General features: G+C 36.9%; 1 protein-coding gene across 3 annotated transcripts in view; it reads right to left on the reverse strand.

The window, feature by feature from the left end:
• NTNG1 (netrin G1) overlaps positions 1-17,248 on the reverse strand; it is a 278,672-nt gene that overhangs the window by 171,173 nt on the left and 90,251 nt on the right. The gene's annotated exons all lie outside the window — the stretch shown is intronic.

Below are 17,248 nucleotides of genomic sequence, written 5' to 3' on the forward strand. Positions count from 1 at the left end.
AAAGATAAGAGTAATTGAGAAAGTGATCGATGGAATGGGAGAAAGAAAAGTAGATGTTTAGAGGCATTAAAGTTCTCCCACTGGGAAAAACAAGGCGCTCACCGAAGTTGATGGAACAAGAACTCAAGAAAAAATATTTTTAAAGGTACAAAGATAATCAATAAAAAGCTTAAATAAAATAACCATTAAATGATGGGAAAAGGAGAACAGTTAGTGAAAATAATGATATATCATTATTATTATTATTAGACCCTTACATTTTATAATAGGGAATCAGTACATGATGTCTAAACTTTTTAATAGAGAAAGATAAATGCATATTATTTATGAAGGTAAACATCATAAAAATAAAAATCTAGAAATAATTAATAAAAGAAATTGTGTCTAGGCAGTGAGACTGAATAAATAAAAGACCCTCAATCTTGGGTTTTCTTATCATAAGAACCCATTCTGAATTTAAAAAGGTCATAAAACAAGACACAAAAAAGCATTTGTTGAGAATCTATTGCATGAATGGGACTACGGAAAGGAACAAAAGAGTATTTCCCCGAAGACTTTCTGATCTAATACATGAAAAGAGACATGAAACAACTTAAGGAAAAGGCACCCCGTGACTGAGTGCCAACCACAGTGCAAAATGTCCTGGCACAGAAGCTGAAGGAACACAAGTGCCTAATGGCAGTATTTCATCTTATTTTTGTAGCTTCTAAAACAAAATTGAGAGAACAGTATTTTAGGAAAAACTTCTTGGAAGAGGGTAGTTTTTTCCAGCTCATGATACCTCAAGGAAGTAATGGATTCATGCGGGTGGAGAGGAAATGAAGACATTTTCAGCAAGATGAAACCAATGAGAAAATATCCAGACATGAAAAAGTACTGAACAGGCGGTCGAATACAGGGAATGGTAAGGGGAGTCGATATTGAGCAGAGAAACCATATCATGTAGTTTAAATAGCACTGTTTTCTATAAATTACACCATATTTTATCCTGGATCATTTCTTTCTGGCATGAAAAATGTCATATGAAGTAACGGTTGGGTTTTATTTATTTATTAGACTTAAGGTTGCTTCTAAGAGAGACTGATTTATTTATAAGAATGCAAATTTAAAAAGCCTTCTGGAATTTAGAAAAGGCTTGTCATTTAAAACCTCTATAAATTAGAAATGCTCTATTCTACACAACAAACTTTTACATGTTCTTTCTCACAAGATATGTGGCATCAACGATTTGTTAAACCTGATTTTTGTTTTTGAGGAAGCCTTTTGAATTTAACCTCTAAGATCCAGAAAACTATGACCTCAGTCAAACGTCTGCTCATTAGAAACTGCGTGTTAAAAAAAACTCCTTTGATTTTTCTTGGAATAACATTTGTGCTAAACATTTCCTGTAGTATTTTAAGTTTATTCAGTTGAATATTTTATTTTTCTCTAAAATGTCAGGACTAGCTAACAACTGAAGCTTACCCTAAAACTAAATAACTTCAAATGGATTTAAGATTCTGAGTGCATTGCCTATTGTTTCATTATTCAAAGCACGTTTCACATATTTAAAATATGTTTAGGTTCAATTCTGTAGATGTGATCAAGGATCATCCCTGCTCCCTCAAGGGTTTCAAGCCATCGTGGCCACCGTGAAAATGTGGCCTCTCACATCTCTAACTGCAGGGACTATAAGTGACCAACTCAACCGCGGCCTCTGAAATCCACCTCTGAGTTTGATCGGGGCGCCCACACTTCCCAAGACCTGCTCTCAGCTGGTGACTGAATACCCGAGGGATATTAAGGAACCCAGTTCCTGGTAAAGCAAATCTCCTTTAGCAGACAAATATTGGCTTGAAGATTTCCCACAGGCTTTTTGAAACTTTCTTAGGTCTACGTCACAGTCAAAAGTTTTCCTCCCCAACCCTCATTCCTTCTCTCTCCCCTACATGATGATCTGACAATCTTCCTGGCCTCCCTCACCTTCCTTTCCTTTCTCCATCAGGCAAGTTCTCTCCAATAAATCTGTATATCGAATCCTGTCTTAGTATCTGCTTCTTGGAGGACCTGAACTAACGCATCATTAAAAATCACATCTTAAGAATGACTGATTTTATCATCTTTTTGACAAGACAAGAAAAGGAAATTTAACTGACAAAGAGAGGGTCATATAATATTATGTAATGAATACAGTTGTTAATAACTTCATTACACACATTACTTATTCCTCCAACAATTATTGATTGCTTACTCTGTTCCCGGTACAGTCTTAGGCACTTGGGATACAGAGATGAATATGACCTAGTCTTTGCCTTCAATAATTTCGCTGACTGGCGAGGCCATATTTGCTGAATAATACCTATTGGAAGTAGATACCTAGTGTTATGGTAGTCATTTGAAAATGTGATTGATTCTTCTACAAGAGAAAGGTTGAGGGTGGAGTTTCAGTAATCTGAGTCTTGAGATTTGAGTAGGCTTGCGCCACATGGAGAAGGCAAGATAAAAAGTTTCCAGAGGGTACAGGATAAGAAAAGGCAGAAAGGTAGACATACCCCTTCTTGAGGGATATGTGAAAAGTGGTTAATTGCAGGTGTGGTCGGAACTTCCAGTGACTTGGAAAGAGAGGTAGTGAGTGACTTCTAGTAGATAAAAAACTGTCTTCCTCCTCAAACAAGGGAGAATGTAATCAACAAGTACTTACAGAGTCTCTTCGGTAGGGAATCAGATTTACAGCAGAAACGGTATAGAACATAAAGGAAGAAATCTGTCTCTACCTGTAATGTGTATGAGACTTCAAAGTGATGTATGGAATATATATACACTCAAGATAAATGGAGAATGAAATGAATTAGTCAATATCTACCTATATCTTATTCTGTCTAGAAAATGTTTCAGGTAGCTAACATGATTATATTTAGCACGCTCCATACTAAGCACTTGAAGTTCATAGGAAAATGAAAAAAAATAAAAACCCATCTTCCTCTATTGTCAGAGCTCACACTCTGTGGGCAGAACGATAAAAGGAAATACAGCAGATGGTGAGAGCTATGAGAATGAAGGCTTTGGGGTCCTCAAGGGACATGGAGGGGCATCTCTCTCACAGGTGGAGACAGGTGACGGAGGCATGGTCAGGAAGCTTCCAGAGGAAATATCTAAGCTGAGCCTCAGTGCAATAACTTTCATATGTAATCAAATAATAAACAATAAATGCTCAAAAGTATTTCAATGGCACTTTACTGCTCACATGGAATCAAGTGTAAATTCCTCAGCCAATTAAATTCCTCAGCCAGTACCTAACACCCTCCACAATTTGCTAGAGATAACTTGTCTCAGGTGCTTTCCTACTCATCGCCCAGAGAAAAGCCTCATAGGGTAGTATAGGTTTGATTCTAAAATTCTTCAGCATGGCTTTCACCTGGACAATCTGTTCCCACTCTCTGCTGCTCTTCTAAATCAGAGGTTCTCAAACCTCAGGCCATGACTGGTACCAGCCCATGGCCTGTTAGGAACTGGGCCCCACTGCAGGAGGTGAGCGGCGGGCCAGCCAGCGAAGCTTAATCTGTATCTGCTGCCACTCCCCGGCACTAGCATCACCGCCTCAGCTCCACCTCAGATCATCAGGCATTAGATTCTCATAGGTGCACCCGTCCCTGGTGTCAAAAGGGTTGAGGACCACTGAGATGATAATGACAAAATCATTTTAATGATAAATTTCAGAGGAGAAGAAGAAAGCACCGTCAGAATAAAAAGTCATCGAGAAATAAAACAACAAAGCTCGGTGGGTTTATCCCTCATGTTCTCAGCTCTCTCGGTGAACACTCACGGGGCACTGGGGGCTCCACGCTGTGAGCCCCAAAACTGACAGTTGAGATAAAATGTATAAACATAAAACCATTATAAGGAAGAATGTAATTCACATTCCAAATGGAAAAAAAATATCAAAATCGTGAGAATTAAAAAAATAAACAACACCTTCACTCATTTCTCAAATCTTCATTTAGCATCTATTGGGTTTCAGTCACATATGAGACATTCTGGGGGAAGACTTCATGGAAAGAAGCAAAGGAAAGAGGGCAAGATGGCTGTCATTCCAGTCTCCTGTTCCTTGTATTGAAAAAAAAAAAAAAAAAAGTCAAAGGAAACCAATCCCCTCTGCCGCCAAAAACAAACAACAAAAAACAAAAAAATCTCAAACACACACAAAACCACCACCATCAAAAGTAACAACATTGCTTTATATTCTGCACTTCCAAGGGCATAGCCCATGTAATCCTCCTAGTAATTCTTAGAGAGGGGTATGTTTTCAACAACTTTAGCAAGTTCATAACTTGCCCTAATTCACAAGCCAAGATTCTTCCTTCATCAGCATTCAAACAGCCTAATGTCTGGGTACAAGTTCTTACCCCTAGTTCTATATATTTTCTTCTACATCATCACTCAGATGCTCTCTTCCCCTATCCATCTGACACCTCCCCACCCTTTTCAGGACCTCCCTGTCCTGACATCTGTCAGCTTCTGGGTCACCCACACCATTTAGCAAGGCCTGATACTGTCTAAAACAAGAGAATAATAAGCAATAACCTTCACAGAAGGGGAAAAAATAGATACACACTCCATTCCTTTACTAAGAAATGGAAAGTTATTGATCTCTGCTTCTTATCATCATGCAAAAAGCAAGCTGCTTGCAAAACAATGATAGTAAGGAATATGCTAAGCGATCTTTAAGTATTTATGATCTTCGGATTAGTTGTGTCCTATAGACAATTTTACTAGAGCTTTTAAGTGCTTCCGACTTTAGTGCTTTAAACTGCTTAAGCATTTATATTTAATGGTCATATGATGATAATGCCTACTCTCTTAATACAACAGCACTGAAGGCCAAATTTATACATTACATGTCAGTTTCAAAGATTGGACTTAGTCAACAAGATCACCTCACACCTAACAACTGTTCCTTAAATACAGATTAACGTTCTCTTGCTCAACTATGTACATATGGAGGGGAGTTTCCTTCTAGGGGTTTAAGGGTTTTCAGGTATCCCATGAGCCAGGCTGAAGCACATAAATAACCTTCCCAGGGATGAACGTTTTCAGCTCTCGTCACCCTGCTCCACGTGCCATAGGAATTCGCTATAGCAAATGTCCTGGAGTGCTCATTTGAATACCATTTTCCCAGTGGAATTCTTTGTAAAATCCTCATTCATTAGCCACCAAGGACTCTGGCACTTAGATCAGCCCAGCAGAGAACTAAAAAGTTGTGGAGCAAATGCAGAGAGTCATTAGTTTTTAATATGAACTCCTCAGGGAAGAGACGATGCCTATTATTCTATGTTCTGAAAGCAGCTACAGAGAAGGAACCACTTTGCCACATGAAAAAAAAAATTATTTGAAAAAGATATTCAGTAACCTATTTTAGTCCCTTTAAGAATATCATTAGTAGTATTTAATAACAGTATTAATCAAAAAGCTAAGCAACACTGTTATGGATGATAATAAGAAACTGGGTCATTTGCAAAGGCCGGGTGTTGACACGAGAAGGCGCTCAATAAACGTTTGTTGCAGAGTCGTTTAAAAAAAACCAAGGATATTTTACCAAAGCTGATTTCCATTTGACTTTTAAAAGTTCTCTGCATCACTATTTGGTCAGGAGGGAATTCTAACTAGAAGAGACGATTTTAGCTTAAAACTCTGAATCATTGTTTTTAGAACAGGTACTAAACTTGACAGAACAAGGTCTTACCTCCCCATAATTCCCCCTTTTCATTAATGTCATTTTTTTCAATGCATTTAAAAGACAGCACATGGCCTAGATTCTGAGCTTACTAATATATATTCATGAGTGAAACATGATTGGAGTGTTAGCTTGCAAAGCTCTATACCTTATCACGTTCTTATCTAAGATTAGCAGCACTTTTTTTGACCCAAAGATGGAGAAATGTCTAACCGGACGCAGGAGAGTAAACATTTCTCTGTGTCTACCCTTACACATGAGAACTTTACATCAATTATCTGTTTTTCATTAGATGTCAGCCCACACCAAAATAATCCTTACAATGGAATATATCGATTCGATATTATAATTATTTAGGACTCTTACTCATCTATTAGGTTGGGTTTATTGAGGTTTTTGTGTCTCTTCCAGATACCAACATATTTTTGTTGTTTAAAATACAATCCTCTGAGCATATGATATTAATTACTCATAAGCTGAATCTGTAATAAAATGGAAAAGAAAAACTTGAAAATTATAAACAAGAGGAATAAATTCATGAAAAAAATAAATTTCTTTAGATCAGACTTGTTAACTTCCAACTGGTTTTGTCTGATAATAATGCTTCTAATCTCAGTTAAAATATATTTTGAATCGATTTATATTACCTGGAGACCCAGAATCGTGATCTGTATCTCTATAAACAAAGTTATTGTAACTATTTAAATCGTCTTAGTTTTAGACTCATGTCTAAATATTGTTGCCTGCTTTTCGTGGAAACCAATTTGCCTTTCAATCCTTTTAGTTGAATATGCAGAACACCTTCCATCGCTTAATAAGCTCTTCAGGACTTGACATGAACTCACCTGATGTGCAGTCAATTTCCTCATTATTAGAATCATCCCATATACTACATATTATGATGGATAAGGGCGCTTTGGCTGCATGAGGATCTCCTCTTCAAGTAAGTCATATATTATGCAAGTAAAGCAACACAGAATCATACTAACTCACCTTCTTTTCAGAATACAACTATCACTGAAAATCTTTTTTTTTTTTTAAGTTCAAAGAACTATGTCAGATCTTGACAAGGAGAAAGAAGTACTGCACTTTAAAGATTCAAGTCAATGCGTTAGGACTAATACGTTTTATTTAGGAAGTGAGCAAAAGGTTTATATTTTGGAGACGAATGTGGCTCCGAGTTATGAGCTTTTGATAAACAACCCTCCCAATAGTCCAATTAATGACAATAGAAATACTAGTAGATGCATATTGAATGCTATGTATTATTTATTTCAATCATCATAACAAACTTATTCTTCCCATTTCATAAATGAAGAAACCGAGTCTGAGAGATGGTATGGAATTTTATGAGTTGGCCGAGAAGAACTTAGTTTCAAACTAAAATCTGCCTGATTATGAAGCCTGAACTTTGAAATCACAATACTCATTGAGCACATAAGCCAATCGTAACAACCTACAAAGAGATTTTTATATTTTATGAAATTATTTGCAGAAATGATAAAAAGATTTTGATTAAAGTGTGAAAAACTCAACACAAGTGACAGGCCAGAAAATGTTTAAAAAGCAATATAATAATATATGGTTCTAACTGGATGAACACATTAAGCTTGTTTTCTGTTTTAAAAAGTTATTCACTCTCTTACATCTGTCTTTCTGCTGAAGGAAACTTGGATTCAGTTTTCACCAAATTTGGAAAAAAATTGTTGTTGCAGATGCCCCGTTTGGAATAAAATGGCAGTTGATGATATTTTTCATATTGGCATACATTGTGCAATATCCAGTGGCTTTTCAATGGCATTTGAGCTTGAATAGAAATTACAGAGCCAGCTATCCTAAAAGTAACACAATTGCTTAGACTACCATGAAGGCAGCAATACAAAACTGCTTTAAAGCTGCTGATATCTACATGCTTAGTTAAATTTATGATATTTTAAGGCGGACATTTGAACAAGGGAAGAAAAAAATCTCTAAAAAGAACTCCATCAGAGAAACTGCCAAGTATTTTTAAAACAGGAAATAAGACATGCACAAGAGTACTACTCCATGCTGGTACATTTGTCCTGATAACCTAGAAGGAATGACCAGCATCCTAATATCCTATGGTCAATAGGGCCTCATTCATTCATTCAACAAAAAAATTTTTTTAACACATTCCATTACCAGATATTCTTCTGGGTGTTGGGGATAAAGATAAATGGAGGGAGAAAAAATCCCCATCATCATGGAGTTGCCTACATATGGGTGAAGGCAGCTAACAAATAAGCAAATAAACATATGTTACATCAGTGAGGCAGTGAGTGCTATGAAAAAATAATTATGAAGCAGGGGACCAGAAATGGATATGCCAAGGGTAAGGATAAAGATACTATTTCACTTAGGTGATCAAGTAAGGTTTCGCTGAAAAGGTAACAAGTGAGCAGAAAATTAAGGAAAATGAGAGCTGTCAGAGGACTGAATAAAAGCATGAGGGGGAAGAAAGGAGTGACAGTTGACACCCAGGCTTCTAGCTTGAGCATTTTGTTTAAATCGATGCTCCTATTAGCCCAGTCACCTCTGAGCCTTTGGTCACGCTTTACCTCTGTGCCAGTTCGATTCTGCTTTCACATCCAAGGCACGCCCTCTCTCCCTATGGATCCCACCTCTTACTCTTCCAGCCCACACTGACCATTCTCTTCCTTGAAAAATGATCAGAATTGCTACTATTGGTTGAAGCCTTCCGTGTATCAGGCATGACACTTGGTGTTTAATATGCATTACCTCATTAATCTCTATTACAGCCCTATAACGTAGGTCTTGTTACATGACTTGATGATATGATAACAACTCTAAACTTAAAATCCAGCACATCCAGCACACTTTCTGATAACCACCTCTATCTCCCTTATCACTAGACAACTGGTACTTCTCAGAGGTCCCATTTCAGCTAACACGTATTGGATATTTACAGAAAAAAAATAAATGAGATGCAGAACCTCATAGACTAATAAAAGGAAAAAGATAATCAGTTAAAAAATCATTCTAAAATGTGATAAATGCAATTAGAATTTGAACGAAATACAAAGGAAGCACAGAGATTGAAAAGATTAATTTTGCTTGGGGCAAAGGGTAGAGAAATAAAAGAGGCTTCAATTTGTCCATTTAATTCCTGATCACTGCTGGACATTGAATTAAAGAGAAACACCCACTGGTGATAGGCCAATCAGAACACCAAAAAGAATGCTCTAGCTTTTGCTATGCCTTCATAGTTCTGCTTTATTTTCTTAAACAAATTATTTCTTATACTTCTAACAAAAGAAGACCATGATTGAAAGTCTTAAAATAAGACACATTTTGAGCTCATCTTTTTTAATCCTAATATTGAACATTTAACAGAAAGCCATCTGGTTTAGAGTAAGTTGTAAACAAGTGATTCAAAATAACTAAGGATCAATATAACCAAATCACCTAGCAGAAAGAACTCACGGCTTTTTAGAAATCACCATGTGACATTATTCTCACTGTCAAGGCTTGCAGCCCTGCAAACTCTAACTCATGATGGAGAATTGTCAATGCCTATGATTATTCTGTTAATCATACTTAGTTGACTATTAGTTGACTCCCTTTCAGGAAGTCCTCCCACTTCCAGACTCTCACTATTCCAATCCATTGCCAAATTAATAACACTGAGGAAAGAGAAGTGCTGTATTTAAATTTTCAGTAATGAAATTCTTGTAATTTCTGGAAAAGTAATTTACAAAGCCTGGAGGGGTGAATTTATAACAGTGTACCAAAGCACAGAGAAAGAGACTTCTAGGTTCCTTTCCTTACCCCATCACTGATTTATTATAAATTGTTATCAGCTTCTACTCTTCTGTAATTCTTCAGGGAACTCAAGGTAGCAGTTCCCTAACAGAGGACAGAGAAATAGAATATTGGAACAAGGGAAAAACAAGATGCAATCGTCACACCAGGATTAGTCCTTCATGTAACATTCATTCATTTAACAAATATGTGTTGATGTCTACTGTGCAAAATACTGCAGGATAGAAAGGTGAGTAAAGACACAGTCAAGGAGAGGCAAATGGGCAACATTCTCACTGCACCCAAGTCACACAAAATGTCCTGCCTGCGTACTGGATCAAAACCTTTTTTTCAGTGGAGACAAGCCATGTGTAACTGGCAGGAATTCTCAAGGGAATGTCACAGGTGCACAGAAGGACTGAAGTCTAGACTCAGAGGCCCCAGCCCTCCTTTTTCACAAATGGGGCCAAACATTGAGATCAACTGAAAAAAAATTGCAAGAAAATGGCCTCAAAATGCCTTAAACTAACGTAAATAGAGAAAATGTTGAGATCAGCCCAATAGATGTAAAATGATTTCTATTTTTAAAACTGCCAATGTATAAAGAAATAAAAACAAAGAGCTACAGCCAGGAATTCTCCTCAAAGGATACAGTGTGATATACTATAAAGGTCCAAGAAGCACATAAAAAATGAAAGGAAAATCCATATATAGTCTTATAACTTTATAAGGAAAGGATGGGGGCCATCGATTGTCATAAGATTTCAAAGGATTTACTCTGTAAACTAAATGGCTTAATCCATTAGAACTCTGGAGTTGCTTTTTAAATGAAGCCATCTCTATAATGAATGACCCTTTCAAACGTCACGAAGAAAAAAAAATGGCAGGGAGTGTGTCAACCTCCAATTAATTGCTTGGGAAGTAAGATGATCAATAAGAAGTTTCTATCATTGTCACCTTAAGGAGCAGCTGGCTACAGAGATATGCAACACGGTGGCAAAAGGGTGATGGTGGCATGTGGTTAAGGATTCTGAAAAACAGAAGGGTGTGTGAGTGTGTGTGTGAGTGTGTATTGTAGTCTACGGATGAAGGGGCAAGAAGGTGGCATTGACCTGCTCAACTCAATCACAAGGTATAGGACTCTAGATTAATCTGCTGTCGTCTACTGACATCTATCAAACAAGTTAGCTCAGTATCTATGATTTCTTAGAATGGTTCAAAAAATTATGACAAGACTCCACATAGAAGTAGCAAATCACATTAAAATATGTGGAGTTTCAGAATATTTCATTAAGATGTGTTTGGGTCATGATTTGTTGTCATTATACTTTATTTCTAGCTTTTTAATAATGATATTGAAATCCAAAACCCAAATTCTTGAATACTTAAACATGAAAATGAATGTTAAAATGGATTTTTTTTTCCCCATAAAATTAATAAAGGCAAGTGCCATAAGCATAACTCTGAAACACATCTTTCCCGTGGGGAACGTATGGGATTGCCTCAGGTTATAAGGCTTGTAAGGAGACAAGAAATGCTAAGTGGGAAGTTGCACTGTATAAGACTTGGAAAGAATTTCTTTAACTTGCCTTGTTAAGGCTAATTACCATAGATGAAAAGAGCTGGATAACACAGAGTATTCATTAGCTCTCTCACTCCACTAAGCAGCCATCCCCAAAGTGCTCATATCTTTCCTACTACATTCTTAAAATGTTTCATATTCACTATTCATAACTCGCACATTGAAAAGATTGACTTCCTGATTAATGCCGAAATGAAAAGAGTATAAAATGGCCCCCTAAATTAGTATAGGCCTCAAAGGTATAAGGCTGAGAATTGTAAAGGCTTTAGAAAAATTGAGGAAAAGAAACCCAAAAGCTGATGTGGAAGGGTTATTAGTGATTCCCACACCCACGTTCACTCTCATATCCACTGCATCCATTCTCCCAGGAACTGTGGCCACGTGGCCACTTACTTGGATACACAAATTGAGATCTGCCATGTTTCAAAGCTTTGAGTTCTGTGTACTCCAGTTCCCCTTCACAATAAAGCCATTGGTTCTGTGGCCTTCTCTTCAGTTCAGTCAGAACTGTTTACGACAGTGACTCACACCTGAGTAAATGGCCAACTTTGCATTATTCGTGCTAGATAATGCTTTCCGGTCCTTTCCCACTAGATCCTCCGATGGACGGATCCTCAATCCACACTCTACTACAGTGGTCCCCCTAATCATGAACGCTTGTATTTATGAATAAAGTTGTGCCCCTGAGCAAAAGTGTTTCAACTCTGTCTCCTACCAACAGATGGACCTACGAATAACTCTTTATTTTGTCTTTCACCACCCTCCTATTTAGGGTGAAGAGAGAGATTGTCTTTTCATTTGTTTTGTTTCGTTTTGTTTTGTTTTTGACAGAACTCGAATATGTTCCTGGGAAATGTGCATACCATATGCCCCCGTCAACATAAGAGATTTTCAGACCTTCTAATTCGTGTGTTTATTTCTTAACTCCCAGTTCTTATCATGAGTAGTTAAAATGTACTATGTCACCCTCATGACATGTGCTGTGGCCGGATCAATTTTTCTACTTTGATCACAATATTCCCCTTCCCCCAAACCTTCAGTGACATAAACTTCCAAATAGAATCTAAACTCCTTAGTTGGGCATTCAAAGCTCACCATGGTTAAATCTCAACCTATGTTTATGGTCTTTTCTTTCATAATAAAATAAGTTACTACTTCAACCAATTGACCTATTGTAGCCAGCATACCTTTAATTTTTATGAGAAAACACCTTTCTTTGCTCCTCCCTCCTGAGCCGCTCTCATCACGCCATCCCTCAAGTATACGCTGCATCTGGCAACCTTACCCAATCTACCTTGTCTTTCTCCCCAGCTTCGCTTATGTGCCCCCAACTTTCTGGAATCATTCCGATTTCATGTGATTTACTACTTGTATAACTATATGTGCAACAGCTTTTAAAAAATACCTTAATAAAATTTTGTATGCAAATGTATATAGCAGGACAAAAATCTTTATTCGTCCATTAATTGCTCATCTTTTATTTCAAAATAAAATAAATAGCACTTATTATTAATTAACTGCCACAGGTCTTATCTCTGTTTTGTGGTTACTTCACTGTGCATCTTATTTCTCCTCCATGAGAATGTGGCTTTTCTACAGTTGGCAGTACTCAGAGTATTTTATACAAATCTTGTGTTTCTCTTACATAATAAATGTTGAACCAACAAATGACATGCTATAATACAGAATTACCTTCTTAAATAATTTGTCGTCTATGATTAACATCAGACTTGGAAATTAAATATTAATTGTAATATTTATTTAAATTTTTATGAATAGACTTTTTAATCCAGTGAAACACGCAAATGAAGAAACAACTTTAAATGCCAGCAGTTCTTCCATGATGTTAATAAATTAACTTATTGTTATCAAATTGGCTACTGCAAATTGACTGGTATCTTAAGAAAATTTAGATACTTACATGACATTCGCCATATTTGTGATTAAATAATCCTTTGTATACTTATTTGTCTAATGCCTTTATATCCTACTGGCTGGTCCATGCCATGAGGGCAAGGACAATGTGTACCATGTCCATTTCCTTATTCTCCTTGTCTTAGAACAGTGTCTGGTGAATGGAAAAAAAGTAGAAATGATGGGAAGGACCAGTTGCTTCTATGGGTCCATTACTAGCTGTGGTTACTTTTGTCCTGTTGCTGAAGCTACTGCTGAACTTCATGCTATAAAGTTTGTTGTTGCTACCGCAGCCACAGGAGGCAGGGGAAACCCCGTCCCTGATGGAGAACATCAAAGTGAAATGGTGATCCAATTATCCCCCACATTTAACTTCTGGGGTGAGTGTGAAAAGAGATCCCAAAGCAACCCAATAAAGTATCCAGCCAGCCAGAAGAGGCTCATCCTTCTCTAGCCCACAAAGCCTGTTTATAGTCTATACTACTATCAGGGGCCAATTCAAGTAGGATATCTAAAAAGCTTGGAAGATCAAAAAACGTGTTCATTTTTACGTGATGTTATCACAGAAAACTGCTATTGTGAGATGATCAAATGAATGTTTTCACTTTTCAATCATTATTTGCTATCCTGGAGATATCGGCAACATTTTAATTTTCAATGTGTGTCTTCTTATGCATTCCAGAGTCATCTTTAGATAAACTGTAATTTTCATTCAAAGGAGAGAATGAAATGTTCCCACAATCATAGTTCTGTGATGTCCCTCTCACCTAGCTCAGTATTTACAGCAAGTTTCTGACCCCGATAATGAACTGTCATTACTCTGGAGTTTGAATCTCCAGGATTATAATTCATATAACAGAATTTCAAGTTATTTTTCTTACTCAAGATTGGAAGACAATTTAAAGATTTGAATAACCACTTGAAGAAGAAAAATAGAGACCTCACAAAAAGAAATCAGACCGAAAGAAATCTCTGACGTCTAGGGCACACACATCTCACACACCAGACGGTAGTTGATTGATATTTGAATGAAGCAAATAGCAAGACTGATGTTTTTATCTTGTGGGGGAGGAACATATAATGAGAGTAAAACAGAAGTAGCAAATGTAAATTATTCGTTACCAGCAGAACAATATTTTAGGAAGGGAAAATAAAGAGTAGAGCTTTAGGGAAAAGACCTAGAAATGAGTTCTAATGGGTTTTGAATTTATATCTATGAAAATCATCCAAAAAAACAAGTTCAGAGTTAAACTAAATGGTTTTTAAGGTCTTTTCTGAGTCTATTTTTGAAAATTTTATGAGTTAGTAAATCAAAACTATCTTACATTTTATGCGTTATACAATATGATTCTTAATACTGATGGGCCTTGGTCAATTTATTCCTATAATGTATAAACTGAGTTTTTTTCCAATTAATATTTTTGCCACCTTGACCTAGTGAAGACTTAAGTGTGAAAGAACAAGTAACGAGGATGGAAACAACTGGAAATTTTTAAATTGCAGATTGCTTTGGAGCTTTGGTTGAACAGAAGTATACCAGGAAAGTACAGAAAAGAATGAAGGAAAAAAAAATGGCAATGATAAGACTAGCATAAAATTATTGGTATTCTTAGGAACTAGTGTTTATAATTTCGATGGCTTTCTAGCTTTTAAAATGCAACCGTTTTTATAGTGCCCTTTTAAAGACCAGCTTTTCCTGAATGGTTTTTATTTCCCATCCCTAATTCCAATCAAATTTTGGTCACCCCTATTATAGAGCTGATTAATTTTTAGGACTCCCTTGAAGTATTTTTTTTTTTTTTTTTGTCTTACACAATATGATTCCTAATATTGATTATCCTTTTCAGCGTACTTCCTATTTTCACTTTGGGCTCTCCAGATGAAACATGTTTTTGTTTTTTTTTAATTTTTCCTTCCTCCATTCCAAGGATTAAAACAAACAGTAACAAAAGCAGCAACAACAAAATGGATTTATGCTCTTTGAATGAAGATGGTCACATTTCAGACCGAGTCTTTCCCTCTGTAGACTGGGCTTGCCAAAGGCTGCTCGCTGCACAGAAGCCAACTCCCTCCAGTAAAGTGACCTTTTGTACCCTGTGGAGATGGGCGTCTGAGTCCCAATCCCACTCTGCCAAGTGTAAACTCACTTGTTTACAAACTCGAGTTCTTTCATTTCTGCCTCAGTTTCCTCACTTAGAAAGTAAGGATATAATAATAGCCACTTTAAATAGGGTTTTGTTTAAGACATAAATGCTTAGAAGATTGTTTGGTACATTAAAATGGCCATACAAGTGTTGTTATTAGCAACTGTATCTGTTTATGCATATCCCTTAAAAAAAAATTAAAGTTGGCATAACAATTGCTTTGCTTTTTAAATAAAATACAATATAGAGAGTCCATTATGCAACTGTTTATGTTTTTGTTTCCATTCTATTTGTTTTGATCATTTTGTCTCAGGAGCAGATGAAGTAACAAGCTTTAATTCAGAGAGATGAACCTGCATCATTTAATGTAGTGACAATGACAATTTTTCCAGTGACATCATGTGGATTTTTTTTCTTAGCTACTATTAAAGTGAAAAAAAAATACTTCTTAGAGCCATTAAAATACTTATTAAGAGTAGCCTTGGGGAAAACATTAAATAAAAAAGCATATAATCCCAGTAAGAGCATTCAACTTAATGAAATTCATCCTATAAACCCAAATGTAGATGATCCTATCTACACAGGGCAAAACGGCCCATGCCATGGCAGAGCTGTGGATTAACCTGACAATGTCTTTCATATAATGCTTTAATCCCACTTGTCTGAAATTGGAATATGGAAATGGAGGCCCTAGTATCACTGAAAACATCCTAAATAATAAAATACTGTTGCGGGGGGTGGTGGCGCTCTTTGGGTTACCATAGGCCTGAGGCTATTGAAACAAAGAGGAAGCATGGGAAAGACTGCTAGATTATTAAAGCAGAAATGTGGGCTACTTTGTCCTTGCTGAGGCCACAGGGAGAATAAGATGCTTCAGTTCTGGGAAATTATAGCAGGTGCATCGATACCTTTGTTCCCTGCCCCGTTTCCATGGATGGGGTATCTGTCACGGAGCACTGGTTCCCCGCCCCTTCGGCTGCCTCTCCAGGACTAATATGCGAGAAGGGTTCCTTTGGCTGAGCCTACACAAAAAGGGCCCAAACCCTCCCTCACCTGAAATCCTCCACCATTTTTATGTGCAGGGATCAAACTGGCTGTGTAGAGTTAAGCTGGTATTTTTTAGATATATTCACAACCAGTTCCAAAGCAAGTGACTAGAACAGCTGTGTGACAACTCAGTTGATTCCGTGAGATGTCCAAAATGACTGTATTGATGGCTTTTGATGCTTACATTGTCTTAAGTAAAAGGAGGGAGGAGGAGGGCAAATTCTATTTCCAAAGAGCTGGGTGGGACATCGAGATAAAACATGAAACAGATGGGATGAATTCTTATTTCCCCATCTACATTTAAACTACAAAGTAAATATTTTTAAATAAACACATATCACAAAGCAGACTTTTCTCAGATATTTCTTTAGACCTAGTTCTCCAGTCTTGGGAAAATTTTAACAAAAGTGAATTTCAGTGATATTTACACAGTTAGGAACTAAAATCTTTTCTATTTTTGATGTTATGAATTGGTTTGTAATTAGTTTGTAAACTGATTCATTCAGTCCAAGGAGTTATAAACGCAGGTACTTGATATCATGTGAATAGCATATCATTTTTTTAAAGTCCCATAAGATTACATTTTGAAGCAGTTTTACTTTTCTAATTTAGCATGGGAAAAGATCTCAAACAGGTACCTAAGAAAGCAAGGTAGAAGTTAGAAATTCAGAGCAGGAAGAAAAATCTCCCTGTCTTTCAGGTAAGCAAAAACATTTCAAAGTCAAATCTGTCAGAAATGGAAACTAGCTCAACTTGGACAATAAAAAATAAAAGCCGGTTGGACATTTTGACAGGTAAAGAAAAGGCATAAAGTATGGTTGATGAATTCCATTAGAATGTGGCACTAATTGGACAGAAGTAATTCTCTAGATTAAATCCTTCATTTGCTCTCCCGTTTCTGCAGAGTAAAAGCCAAATGTATGGCGTAGAAAGACCTCCTCGGTCTTGCCCTACCTTCCTCTCCTGCCTCCTGCCCTGTCTCCTCTTTCTCCAGGCATAAGGAACACCTTGAGCAGGGCTCTCTCTGCAACTCCAGCAAGTGAAGCTCCCTCTGTATGGACAACTTTT

Source organism: Rousettus aegyptiacus, unplaced genomic scaffold (genome assembly GCF_014176215.1).
Source record: "Rousettus aegyptiacus isolate mRouAeg1 unplaced genomic scaffold, mRouAeg1.p scaffold_m13_p_17, whole genome shotgun sequence".
Taxonomy (NCBI): Eukaryota; Metazoa; Chordata; class Mammalia; order Chiroptera; family Pteropodidae; genus Rousettus; species Rousettus aegyptiacus.